This window comes from Lonchura striata, chromosome 2, assembly GCF_050655825.1.
Source record: "Lonchura striata isolate lonStrDom1 chromosome 2, ASM5065582v1, whole genome shotgun sequence".
Taxonomy (NCBI): domain Eukaryota; kingdom Metazoa; phylum Chordata; class Aves; order Passeriformes; family Estrildidae; genus Lonchura; species Lonchura striata.
This window is the reverse complement of record NC_140704.1, coordinates 68,860,234-68,874,474: the sequence shown is the minus strand read 5'-3', so window position 1 is coordinate 68,874,474 and position 14,241 is coordinate 68,860,234. Positions and strand designations below refer to the sequence as shown.

General features: G+C 42.5%; 1 protein-coding gene across 4 annotated transcripts in view; it reads right to left on the bottom strand.

Annotated features, from left to right (window-relative positions):
• Positions 1–804: 804 nt before the first annotated feature.
• Positions 805–14,241, bottom strand: part of LOC146768291 (uncharacterized) — a 180,917-nt gene continuing 167,480 nt past the window's right edge. For 2 of the 4 annotated variants that reach the window (XR_014952727.1, XR_014952726.1), the window contains 2 exons: positions 6,755–6,823; positions 805–2,045 (listed from right to left, as the gene is read on the bottom strand). The gene's annotated coding sequence lies outside the window, so the exon portion shown is untranslated. The remainder of the gene's footprint in view (positions 2,046–6,754; positions 6,824–14,241) is intronic. The other 2 variants (XM_085571520.1, XM_085571519.1) reach the window with 2 other exon arrangements.

The following is a 14,241-nucleotide window of genomic DNA, read 5'->3' as shown; positions in this document are numbered from 1 at the left end:
GCACATTGAAAGCTTCTCTGAAAATATGCCTTCTGGTAAGTTTTTGAGCTATGGGATTCTTTTTTTTTTTTTTAAATTTTACATTTCAATTTTCCCCACCATATTTCCTGTTATTTAAGTTCATTCTAAATATACATATATAAATGCAAATATAAATATGTGTATGCATGCATATGTGTATGCAAGAATATAACCATATGAGCATATGTTTATTTATTTGCATCCTGTGTGCATGTGTCCAACTACTATAGCAGAATTCTTCAGATGCAGAAATGTTTTGCAATCCATTAATTCTGCACTTGTTACACCAGCAACAATTAGCTTACAGGGACTGTTTCTAGTGCAGTGGTTCTCAATTGAAGCAGCAGCAAGCTCAGAATAATTTTAGGCCAATATTTAGGCAAAGTTGCAAGCTAAAACAAACACAGGCCATGTGTATTTGCCTATGAGGCTCATCCTGCCCTGCACTGCTGCCCAGCTGCTAAGTGAGTCCTCAGCCATAATCCCAGAGTGAAGAAGAATGTTGGGGAGCATGGAGACAAGGTGCTGTTCAGCATCTAACAACAAGCAAGCCATGCTGCTTGCCAGTGCCTGATGCTGATTATAAGCATCTATGTTGGGAAATGGAGATGTGGCTACATAGAAAAAGTTGGAGCTAAGCCCCTCTGGGCAGGCATGCCCCATCTGTTCCCAAGAACCACCCTGCCCCATCCAAGATTTCAGGGCAGCACAGGGCTGAAACACTCCTGGGAATATCACTGGTGGGCAGGGAATCGAACAGGTCACTGAGTCCTCGTCAACCCCCCCCCCCCCAGAGCATGTGCTGAAGTTAGTCACTACCAGTAGCTGCTATATTTATAGAGGGATGTCGTAAGTTTGACGTAAGACACGATTTGTTTTTTCTGTACAGCAGGGCAAAGGTGCCTTTCTCCTCCCCTTCTTCAGTTTTTGGATAAACCCTTACTTGTTTTCACAGGAACATTAGCTCAAATCTGCTGCTACTGTGTGCAGACGATAAAACTATTGCTTGGAAAGACCATATGTCACATGGAACTACTCAAGAGGCATAAAGCCCCACTTTTTGCCAATCCTTTAAAGATATGATTTTATGCTCAGTTAAAATGGAAAAGAGCGTTATGTTTAAAGATAAACCTTTTTATTGTGCAGCCACTTTGCTAAATTCTGTCATCAAATTACTTGTTAGTAAGACGTTTGGACTGTCTTTAAAAAAAAAAAAAGTTGTTGCACATCACTTTCTCCTTGTTTATCAGTTGCTATGACAATGCTAATGACAATATCACCACAGACAAGGACTAAAATCTTTTACTAGAGATAAGAAAAGACCAAATAAATTCTGAGGAAAAAATTTCCTTTATTAAAATACTTCTTGTTACCCTCCTTGACCCAGGTAGTTGACCAATATTCAGGGTCTCTACAGCTTGTTTTTGTTTGGAGAACATACGGATGAGGGAGTGAATTGAGCTTTTTAATGCGTGCCTGTTTGTTTAGAAAGACTGCACACAATGTCCCGTTACTCTGGGCACAGCAGGAATCAAAACAATAGTCAGTGTTTTCTCTTTTCACACTTTCAAGCTTCTTTTGAGCCACAACTCAAGTTATCTCTGTCTTAGGTTTCTCTCAAGGTGAGGGTACAAGGGTTTTCCTTGCTGGCTCTGGTGTGTCCTTGATACTTACTATGTCTGCTTCTCTGATGTTTCTGCTGTCACTTTCTGAGTTGCTCCATTTCATCATATGCCACCTTGTCCCCAGCCTTTGCAGTTGGATCCTGGAGAAGTGCCTCAACCCCCACAGTTCAGCACTGTAGGCATGTGTGCCACAGTACGTAGGGTGCAGAATGTTATGGTGCAGCTCCTGGAGTCTCAATGAGGATGTCCCAAAAAGGAGGCAGTTCTTTTCCTAGGGAAAGGAAGCTTTCTCACCCACCATTTTCTTCAAGGTTTCATGGCTGACTTTCAGCATAACACCGAATTTATTTCCAACAGTGTATTTTTGCTCCCTGTCAGATCAGTTTCTCCACAGTAGTGCTATAAGGTGGGGGAGCAGAAAATATGTTACTATTTCCTAACAAAACAGCCTCTGAATGCAACTATAATAAAGTTGTGAAAAAGTCCTACAGGAGTTAAACAGATTTGACAGCATTTAATTTCCATAAATTTAGGGCCTGATCCTGCTTATCTTTTGCTAATGAGTACTAGAGGGAGATAATGCATTATTTTTTCAGACAAACTAAAGACAGAAGTAATGCCCCAGCTCAGCAACAAAAGACAGGTGTGGGATTAAGCTGTTGGGATGTTTTTATGGCCAACAGAGGTAATTTCAGCATTCCTGCTCTGGGTTGGACCCACCTTTGCTGTGACCAACAGATCTCCTGTCCAGGCCTGACTGAGCTACACAGACACTGCCTCTGGCAGTAGCTCTGCTGCTGGCCACTGGGGCTCTTTGATTGCAAGAAAGGTTGCATATGGCATAATCTCCACTCAGACAGGGAAAGCTCTTTGATTTTGAGCAGCCAAAACTCATAATAGTTGCATTTTCTTTTGCTTTTAAGGAAACGGACACCAGCAGTTTTAATTTAGCTCATGTTTATGCCAGGGCTATTAACATGGCCCATTCAACACATAAAGAAACTGCTTCTAGTTGTTCTCAGCCATGATACAGCTCTAGTCTTCATATACTTTTTTTTATCATGTCTTCCATAAACCAAACTTCCCATCTTCACATTTATGTAGGTGATGGTCTGTGATGGGATTCAGTGTAGATTCTGAGTGAGAAAGATCCTCTGGTATGACCTCATAGACCTATAAATTTGGAAACAACTCCTTCACTACCACAGTTGAGCTATAATTTTTGGAAGGCCCCAGCATCACAAATTATGTCTTTGGCCACATTCACAGCAGTAATATAATACTTTGGTACTGATGAGACTGTTGTCCTTCTAGGCTGTGTTGTCACCCATTAAACTGGTGAACTTCATGCCATGAAAAACCTCTGAATTCAATAGAACCTCATTTAAACAGAACATCATATGCCAGAACAGAGGGAGCTTGCACCCTTAATTAAAAATCTCAGGCTATCCATTCATGCAGCCAGTCCTTAATCCCTCAGAAATGCCCTTTGCTGAGACTATTATTTCTTAATTAATAGACAGTGAACAGTATATATTTGGTTTAGCCTTTGAAACATATATTTTGTTTAGCCTTGGAGAAAAGGGGATGAGTTTTCTCCAAGCACTGTAGAGGGTAAACATCTCTTTGCATGAAGCATCCCGTTATGGGTATATTGTATGTAAACTAAAGTGAATGATTCTGCTGAGCTCTCAACAGAAGATGGAGTTTGGAATAGTCATGTCTTCTGAACACAGGTTTTTTGAACAGTAGGAAAATGGATTTGCATGTGCACAACTACTGTTGGATTTGGAGGGCAGAGGGGAGGGAGAATAATTAATTCTCAGCTTAAAACTTTGAAGGAAACAGTTCAAAAAGCTCTAGTATGGTCATCACAATAAGATTGTGAAAAGAGGCATTAGGTATTCTCAGGTTTACAGGTTATTAATTTATTACATTTTCAATAAATTGATAATCACGAGGTCAGAGTATTTGGAAAAAAAATCTCCCCTCTCAAGCAAGCATCTTTAACAATCCACTCTACGATAATTATTCTCTGTTATACTCTCAGAAAAAGGATTTGAGAACTCCTCACTCAACCCTAAATCTGTGGAACAATCCTAGATTTGTATAAACTGGTATATGTCCCAGCCTGATCCAGGCCAGAGGGGAGCACTCAAGCTTATTTCTCTTGAACCTGCCATGTGACTGGTCTTTATGTTGCCTGTATCCTTACACTGACCTTTTGCTGGCTACAAAACAACAGTCAGTCTTAGTCATCATAGAGCTGGGTGTTGAAGATAACCCATGAACATTTTTGGAACCAGTGCAAACCCAGTGTCAGCACTTGCAATACAAGTCTAGCTGAAATATATTTTATGGCATAGAGGGAGCACTGGAACTGGATTTAAAGCACTGAACCACAGCCTCAGAAGCATGCTCTAAATGTAAGGCGATTACCCTATGAGGCCATTTTGCCTCAATTCTCTTTTTGGATGTGTTCCACGTTGCTCACAATGCTTTCACATTCACTGAGTCAGAGAGGATGAGAGTAACTCTTCAGTGAAGGGTTCAGGGCATTTGCTGGAGAGGGCAAGTGCATGGCCTTCAGCACAGAATGAGGCACTTCAGTAAAGTAGAACAGCAGCAACAGGAGCAACAAACCACCTCCAGCCCCACAGCACTCACTGGCCTGCTTAGCCACATGTTTTTGGAGGGGGACTTGTGGAAGAGTATTTGAGGAAACTGATATCCCCATCCCCTTGCTCTAGCTGAGACCACTGACCATGAGGGAGGAGGGTTCAGTCTCATCCTGTCCTTTCCTACCCAGCCTGCCATGAGTGCATCCCACTCCTTTCCAGTGCAAGCTGTAAGAGCTCTGTGGCTCTGAGCCGGGGCAGCAACCCCACAGTGAGGGGTTCCAAACAGCTCACTGCACTCTCCTGCCTGTGTCCTGAATCCTGCCTGCATCCTTACTCTTGCAACTATTTTGTTCTGTTTATGTCACCTGGCTTAAGGCTGATTTGCCAAGCTACCTTGACAGGCAGTTTCCCCCTGTCCTAACATGACTGGTAGCACTTGACTGACAAAATTAATGTATCAGGTCAGGATCTCTTTTGTGCCACCAGCAAACATGCTGTCATGATTAGTTTAAAACTCCACCATGTTTAAAGAGGCCAGATAGGTGGTTTGTTCCTTCCTTCATCCTTACACCCTCCTCCCTTTCTATCAGGAGTGCTGTTTGCTGCTAAACTAATGTTCACAGCAGTTATTATCAGCACACTGACCTGGGACTTGCCATCATCCCACGAAAGCAACCCTACCCTCAGCTTTATTAGGAGTGATCTAGTTCCAGGTTTTTATTCAGTGACATATTCTCAGTTTTGCTCTTGCTGATCATAAGCATCTTTTTGGTGAAAATCAGTACTCTTGATACTTAGTTAAAGCCAGCTCTTGTTTAACCCCACAAGCCAAAAGTCTCCTCAGTCAAAGGCCTGAACTCTAAGTTAGACTGAATAGACTGTAGTCACTAGTTATAGCAATATCTTTCTTTGGGAGTAAAATATTAACACAGTTCTGTGAGAAAAGATAATTCTGACTTGATGATAGCATTTCACACTTTCTAAACAAAAAGCGAGGTAGAGCAAAATCAGGCCCTTGTTTTTTTGCTTAGCTATTATTCCTGACTAAAAGTGTTTGCTCAAAAACTCATTGCAAAGTCTTTTTACAGTCCTATATGCTTAAAATTATTACCGTTTTGAAAAACTGACATCAGCTGCTTGTGCCCTGCTTTGTTGTCTACAATCTTCCAAAGACCACTTAGCAAAAGTCCTGGAAACCCCAATCGTGTGGCACGTGTTTTTTTCTCTTCTCTTTCAGAACAGTTCCATTATTTCACTTTTGAAAGATTTGATATTTTGTTCCTATACTGATTTAGAAGCATCTGCTAATAAAGTGACAGGTTTTGACACCTTCCCATAATTTTAGAGCTTTTTCACCTTAGCTACTGAGTGCTGCTTTTATGGTTTCAGAAGGCTTTTTGTTCACACAGCTTCCATCTTGAGTAGCTCATTGAATGGGGTTGTCAAGACAGCTATGTTTCATGTACGTTTTTCCTGGAACTGAATTCAGTGTTGCCTATAAAATTATAGTTTCTCTGTCTGCAGCAGGTTTTGTTCTGCAACGGCTAGCTTTTGATTTCAGTGATTTCTCTCTTTCTAGCATCAAATCTATTTAAAATACTTTCAGAAAGAGATTTTTTTTTTTGGTTGCACTTGAAATTCATTTTATTCAGTATATTACCCTTTTTCATTACACACCTAACAAATCTAGGCTCATGATTTGCTCTGTGTTGTGCCCAGTGTGTTCACTGGGAATAGCATGTCTGAATATCTGTATCCAGTAAATGAAAAACCAGTTGTCATTAGAGCCTTGTTGCTACTCTTTAACATATGCATCATGGCACTACTCGGAGGCCCTGGCAAATGAAGCTCTGTTTAGCTTGAATCTGTGATTATCTATATGAAAAGTGAGCATGTACTCTAAATAATCACTGGCAGATGAAATAAGTCTTTGCTAAATGTAGCTTGCCAGCAACGTAGTTTTTCTTCGTCTAAGATGTGAGCCCTTGGATTTCTTCTGTCTCCAGTAATGTGCCATTACAGTGAGGCTTTTTATACTTTTGGTTGGCAGATTCCTGCTCTATGGCTTACTTCTAAGGAAGGTCAGTGAAAAGCAACCAGATAAGCAAGCCTAACATCAGTCTGTGGGTGTCAACTGATCACATAAAGATTGATATTTGCTTTAGACACATAAAAAATATAATAAAGAAAAAAATTTGAAAAAAATGTGGAAAACCACTAATTTAAAGACTTGATACACAGTCTTTGTAGAAGTCATTGTTTTAAACTTTGAAATATTTTTTCTTGTCCCTGTCAAATAACCAAAGACAGAAAGTGATTTAGAGCACTGAACAAGGGTCCAGAGCAAAAACATCAAGTGAAAATGGTAGGCACAGCTAGGATCTGATTTTCTGGTTCTGTATGAAAATGTATGAACTTGGGCTTACAGACGAGGTAATCAATTAAGAGCAATCCACTGATTCTTTCCTAGGGCTCACTGAAACTTACCTGATGTCCAGAAGTCTGAAATCTGTGCTAGGCATATGTCTTTTCCTCAGCCATCTTCCAGAGGTGAACCTGCAAGTATGGAAATGGAAACCTGTTTGTTGGGACAACAGATGAGACACAGTACCCGTTCAGCCACTTTTCACCTGGGGACTGCTTAAGGAGGAAGTCTGAAAAGTCAGGCAGAATACCCATTCCTTTTGAAAACCAGGCATGACAAGAGTTAGGATCTCTTTTTATCAAGGATTGCTGACAATATAGTTCAGGACAGGGAGGGAAGAAATAGTTAATTTTTCACAAAATTTTCTATTTCTAATTGCAAATTCTAGACACATTTTAAAAATCTGAATGTTATTTTGAAAACTTGTTGAAAATGTTATATTAATGGCTAAGTTTTATACAGGTATTTTCACATTATATCTTCATATATTCACAACAAGTTGGTGCTGTGTGCAATATTATTATTTATGTGATAATAGGGCAGTTGAAAAATGGTTTAATTTTACTGGCATATCACTAAGCACTCCTGCTATCTGGTACCAAAACAACTGCAACACTCATAAATCTCCTATTTGATTTGTAGTGAAATAACATTGACAGCCTCAGCATTACAACACAAACAGGAAACATTCTGTACAAAGAAAGAAGACAGTTATACTAAGTGGATATTGTTATCTTTATCTGTCACTAATTGATCTGTTACAAATTGCTTTTAATAATTTTTTAAAGAACACTTTTTAAAAAGGTAAATAAAAAGGTGAAATTTAAAAAAAAATTCTTTCTCATCTACGAATTAGACTTTTTAAATGGCTATAATTTCTGCTTTTTCCTAAATTAAAAAAAAAAAAAAAAAACTTAACCATTTCCAGTGAAATATAAAATCAGAATTTCCCCTAGCTATGAAGAAAACAAAGACTTTCAGTAGCATGTTGCTGATCTTGTTACCAATTTTGTGTTTGGATAATTTTTGTGGTGCCATAAATAATAGCTTACATTCTAAATACTTCCTTTTTGAATTACACACCAGGCCAAATTCTGCTTTAATATGCATTAAGCACTTATACTAGCTCACAGGTATTTTGGGGATATTATCCATCATAAAACTGGGGCAGATTTTGCAGTCTCCTATCTATTTCATTTTACCTTCCCTTCCCTTTTTTTAACGACTTATATTAAAAGTGTCACCTTAAAAATGTCACAACATGATAAACTGTCACTTGATTTTTCACTTCTTTCACACCTAAATTACTGGACAAAGACTTTAACAGTAGACCTCTGGTGAATTCCCTTCCAAAGCACCAATATGGATAAGTTCTATCATGCTCCATGCCAGACAATTTGGGTAAGTTTTAGAAGAAGCTGAGAAGTTGTTTCTTGTTTTGGCTTCTATTACACTTCTATGCAGTGTATAAGTTATTCATGTTATTTATTCTGGTGCTTTATTGAATCATTGTACTTTCCTGTTTTTTCTTGGTTGTTTGACCTTGTATGATATTTAGCACTCAAGAGCGGTGTGAGAAGGGACATTTATATCTTATTTTGTGTTTAGAAGGGGGAATTCTGCTTTGACTCTGTTGTGGCTGTTGACAAGCACTGACAAGGGCAGCCCTGGCCAGTTAACCTTTTCAAAGTTATGCCAAACCAATTACAGAAATCTGATATGAAGCACTCATCTTCAGCTTCCCAGTTGCCAAATTCACCAGGTTTTTTTTCCCACAGTATCTTCCTAAGCAAGCACATCAGTACAAGATACCTCGCATGCATACCTTGATATTTTGCACACCTTTTCTGCTAATATTTCCTTTTCTCGCCACCTACAACTGTTTCCCCAATGCCAACACATATTTTGTAAGATCTGTAAGATGGCTGAAACCCCCCCCCCCAACCTCCAATTGCTATTTGCAATGTGATTAGACAGGTCAAGTTTAATTTCAGCACCGTGCATGAATCTGTTATCCAATCATCCTAATGATACACTACTCAAACCAGCAGTGGTGCTGAGGATGGAAAGAAAACCTTGATTGTAAGTTGTCTGCCAATGATTGGAGTTTGTTATGAAAGAACACTAACGCAATCATCCTTGGCTCCCTTTGCCAAAGGTAGGGAACGTTCATATCTCTTCGTTGTCACTGGACCTGGAGCTGTGTGACAGATGAGTAAAGGTATGCCAGAAAGAATGCAGCATTGCAGGAGAGACTGCTTTTCCTCAGCATTAAGGCAAAGGGATATGCTTAATCAAATCAGATTTAAGAATATTTTAAGAAATATTTTACTTTAAGAATACCATCTTTCCAAATACTTTAAGAAAATACCATCTGTCAGGTAGAAGATACAGCCCCTCCGCAGCTGAATATTGCTCTCTAGGTTACATAATCCAGCCTACTGAATCAAGAAACCACCAGCAGCAGTCCCAGATAACTTGTTTTGGTTTGCCATTTCATCAGTAGATGCACGTGTTTGAGGCACTCCCATATTTAGTGGAATATGCCTCCTTGCAGGGACACAGCTTCTTGGATGGCATACATGCCTTGCTGCACACCCTGCCAGGGCCTGAGCATCTCCCAGCAAACAGCCCTCCAGCCAGCAAGATGTGCTGCTTAATAAGGGAAGAATCACTGCCAGATCAAGACAGCCACGGTGAGATGCAGGAACAGGCTGAATCAGCACAGGCAGATCAAAACGTCAGCACAGCTGTCACCTCTGCATGCTAAAGTTTCTTGCAGGGAAGTGAAACAGCTAGAGAAGGGAACTCTTTGCCTCTAGTTTTCATAATGTCACTCCAGAGCTGCTCTGTATGCATGCTTTGCCTCTATGAGACTCTTTGGAATGTCTATTATCCATGGGAAAAAACCCTTTCCCAATACAGACTATAAGCAGAGGCACCAGAATCAAGCAGGAGCATTGGAACTCTTGTGCTACAGTAAACTAGAGCCTCTATTTGTAGCTGTCCTGTGACAGCACCTCCCATTCCCATTTCCAGAATACCTCCTTGTCCCTAAATGTGCCAAACACAAAATTTGGCACTAAGAGCTGACTTCTGCGAAAACATAAATTGACAGATTACCTTCTTTTTTAAGAAGCCCCACTTATTCCATTTTCTCCAGAGCCAAGCATGGTGTGCAGTCATGCAAGAATAAAATACACTCTCTTTAAAATCACTTTCCATTTCTGTGCTGGGGTTGTCCTGGCAATATAACCTCTGAGCTGCTGGCAATATGGTCTTTTGCCCACCCAGGCTCTACCCACAGCAAACCACATGGACCACATTTATGAGAAAAGCTCAGCCCTCAAATACAGAGGAGAGGAATCAGACAACTGCTGATACCAGGCAAGGACCTGCCAGAGCTCCCTCCATGACCTTGAGCAAAATCACAGAATTATAGAATTGTAAAGGTTGGAAAAGACCACTAAGATCATGGAACTCATCTGATATCACCCCAGTAATAAAACAGGCCCCAATACCCTATATCAGACACCTGAGCAAACCTAATCATTTCATAATACTAATTCGGTAGTTTCAATTATTTCATAGAGTCATAGAACGCTTTGGGTTGGAAGGGACCTTAAAGATCATCTAGCTCCAGCCCCTCTGCCATGGGCAGGGACACCTTTCACTAGACCAGGTTGCTCAGAACCCCATCCAACCTGGCCTTGAGCACTTTCAGGAATGGGGCACCCACAGCTTCTCTGGCCAACCTGTGCCAGTGCTTCCCCATCCTCACAGAACACATTTTCTTCCTAAGAACCAATCTAAAACCACCATTCTTCAGTTTAAAGCCATTCCCATTCCCCCTTGTTCTATCACTACATGCTGTTGTCAAAAGTCCCTATCCAGCTTTCTTGGAGGGCCCCATTAGGTATTAAAGGTGCTATAAAGGTATTATAAAGGAAGATGCTGTTAAGTCTCCTTGGAGCCTTTCCCTTCCCAGGCTGAACAACCAACTCTCTCAGCCTTTCCTCACAGGAAAAGTGAGGAAAGCCAGCAGCCCTCTGATCATCTTACTGGCTCCCCGTTAATTCCTTTGAACAGGACCATGTTCTTCCTCAGCCCATTCTCAGCACTCCCAGCTACTAATATTTAACAACTTACTCTCCCTACAATATTTACCTACAACGATGTGGCAAAAACTGATTGGAAAAGAATAAAAATAAATAAAAGATAAAAAAAAGAGAAACAAAACAAAGACATCCGATGTCTGAGCCTGTAACCTCTTTTCAGTGATGGGGTGCGGGGGAGGATAACCCACACCATCTCAGAGAGCTGGAGAAATGTTCTGCCCATTCCTCAGCCTCACCCTGCCTCCCCCTGACAACAAACACCTCCTCAGCACGTCAAGATTCCCGCAAAAACACCCCGAGTGAGAACTGCTCTGGCGCGTCCTTGAAATCGCTGGCAACGAAGGGGTGTTGGGTGCAAGAGGGACGCTCGGGGCAGTGAGGGGTGCCTGGGGCGAGGATGGGTGCTTGGGGCAAGGAAGCTGAAGCGGAGCTTTCTCCTCAGGACTTAGGGAAAGGAAAGAGCTTTTTTTAACAGAGAGGGAGGTATTTTTTTATTACAGTAAGGGACGGATCCTGCCCGTCCTTCCCGGCCCCTCAGGCGGCGGAGGCGCGGCCGCCGGGCTCCCCCTGGAGGTGGCGGGGGGCGGCGGCGCCGGGCGGCGCTGGGGCTGCGGCGGCGCGGCCGCGGCGCGCCCGCGCTTGGCCGCTGGAGTAGTAGTAATGCTAATAATAAAAATTAAAACAACCAAGCCGTTGTTGTTGCTGTTGTTGTTGTTGTTGCTGTTGTTGTTAGTTTAGGGAATTCACCGGTAATCGTTGCGTGGACAGCCCCCCTCTTAAAACACAGAAGGCTCCGGAATAGGAGCCAGCCGGGCAGGGCCCGTTGTCTCCCGGCGCGGCTTTCCCAAGGAAAGTGGATCCATGCCGTCCTCCTGCAGGCAAAGTTGGATCTGCATGGCCTTTGGGTGCCTGCGAACTGCAGGATTGCGGCATCGGAGCCCTGCGGCCACGCTGCTGTTGAAGATAATGGACGGGAAGGGGCAATCTTCTGGTGTGCGTGCCGTGGAGACTCGTCCAGCGCTGGAAGCGTCGCCACTGCCCCAGGGTCACCTCAGCCAGCACCCTGCAAAGGAGATGTGTGCTGCGACGGGAAAAAGCACCTGCAATCCCTTGTTCGTGTGTTAAACGGCATCATGGGGTGGCTAACCATAGGAATAGGTCGCAGCTGACACATTGGTGGGTGGTGAAAAACTAAAAAGAGTCTAGGCTTCATCTTCTGCATTATAAATAAATAAGGAGGAAAACTTTGATTCATCAGCACAGGCTGATGATGAGGGTTTAGGCTGTCATAAGCCTCTACAGTTTGCTCCAGTCCCACAGAAGTGGGACCTCCAAACATATCTAGAGGTTTCTGATTGATGAATTTCTGGTTATTTAGTGAAGCCCTGGCTACTCAGGCCGTGAAAAGTGGGCACTAGGTCTGGAGTTAACATGTGGAGGGAGTCTAAGAGCAGTGAAACCTGTATCCCCTGCTTTTTCTCATGCTTTGGTGCTACCAAATCCTGCTCAGAGCAATGTCTGTGTTGCCTGAGTCTTCAAATCCTATTACAGGTGATTAAAATAATCTAGAGTTAACAAATTCCCAAATCACCCTACCCAAGTCCTTGTATGAAAGAAAGGGCATCATTTCCGACAGACTGGATGTGGAAAAATTAATTTCCTGGCATCCAAACATAAGAACAGCCATGCTGGTTAAGACAAGTCCATCCAGCGCAATAGACTGTCTCAAACATAAACAACAGCTGATGCCTGGGGAACAGCGTAAGAGAGGGGTAAGCACACAATGATAGTTCTCTGGCATGCTGTCCCAAACTCCAGCAAGCTGTGGCTCAGGGACTTCCCTGAGACAGATGTGGTATCTTTAAATTTAATAGCCCTTGATGGATTTTTGCTTCCATGAATTTGTGTAATTGCTTTTTGAACCCATATCAATTTTTGACATTGCAGCATCCTGTGACAATTAGTGACACACTCCAACAAAGCAGGGTTTAAAGAAGAGCCCTTATTTTGTTTGTTTTGAACAGGCCTCCTAATAATTTCATCTGATGCTTCTAGTTCTTGTGGTATGAGAGTCAATTACAATCATTCTCTATTTGCCTTCTCGGTGCCATTCATGATTTTGCAGATTTCTCTCATGTCCTCCCTCACATTTTGATTTTTCAGATATGTATTCTTCATCTACTGTGAAATCCCAGTACAGAAGCCATGTCACAGCCTGGACCTTCCTCTGGCCCTAGTGTTACTGTTTTGGAACCAGCAGTCTTGAACAGCACCATTTTCAGGGTGTAGACACATCAGATGTATTTATATCAGAATGCAGAAGTGTTTTTAGTTTTGTTTCTTCCATACTAAATTTAAAATTTTATTTACTTTTTTGAACACTGCTGAGAATGGATCTGGTATTTTCATAAATATGTCTAGATTTCACAGCTCTTCAAAGATTTCTTCTCTGAGAGCTAGCAGTGAGTGCAGCACCCTCAGCTCTGTATGTAAAGTCTGCTTTGCCCACTGGCATTACAGTACACATATCTATGTGTACTATGTGATGCCTTTTCCCTGTTTTATCACCCGATTACTCAATATCATGAGATGATGTTTTTGTCATGTGCCTTGTTTCTGCTACCACAAATAACGTTGTGTCACCCACAAGTTTGCCACCTTGCTGTTCAACCCCTTTCTAGCGTATGAGACTGGCAGATGGGTTTGATACTTACTTAAGATCCTGATGATATTAGAAGGGTGCTGGAGGAGGAAGTAGTGGGCAACTATTTCTCCTCTTTCCATCAGCACAGCTTGCATCTCACCTAGATTCAGATTGAGCCAGCTGCTCCTCGGGGAGGTGCTGGCAGGCTCTTTTTGACCCTGCAGCACATTTGGAGGGATGCTGGTGCAGGCTGTCCATCGTGCACAGGGCCAGCTGTTCAGCTGACACAACCAATTTAACGGCTGGAGACGAGGAGCCAGCCATCACGGGCGTGGGGACAGCTGACATGGAGGTGGGGTGGCCTCAGCTGGACACAGTGATGAAGACAGGTGGGGTGGTCTGAACAGAGTTCATGGGGCAGTGCTGGGTTGAGGGTGAACCTGCAGAAGCAGTGCCCATTCTTTGCCCACCTTGTGGTCGTGTCATCGTTGTTCCCTCCACACAAGCTGACAGGTATGTTTGTTATTAATAACAAGCAGGGCTTTCAGAGGCAGGCCCCTGCTTCCTCGCTGCTTGTCAGTGCTGAGCACGGCCGGTCAGAACGTGCTGTGAGCGCTGCTCACACAGCCAGAGCTGTCCCCGGTGTGTCCCATTCCAGCGTGTCAGCCAAGCGTTTAAGACACCTGCTTCTTTTCGCTCCTGTGCTGGCCGCAGACTAATAGGGACAAACGGGAAAAGGACCTAGCAGAATGCAGAAAATAATCGTCCTGTGCCAAAAGGGAATGTA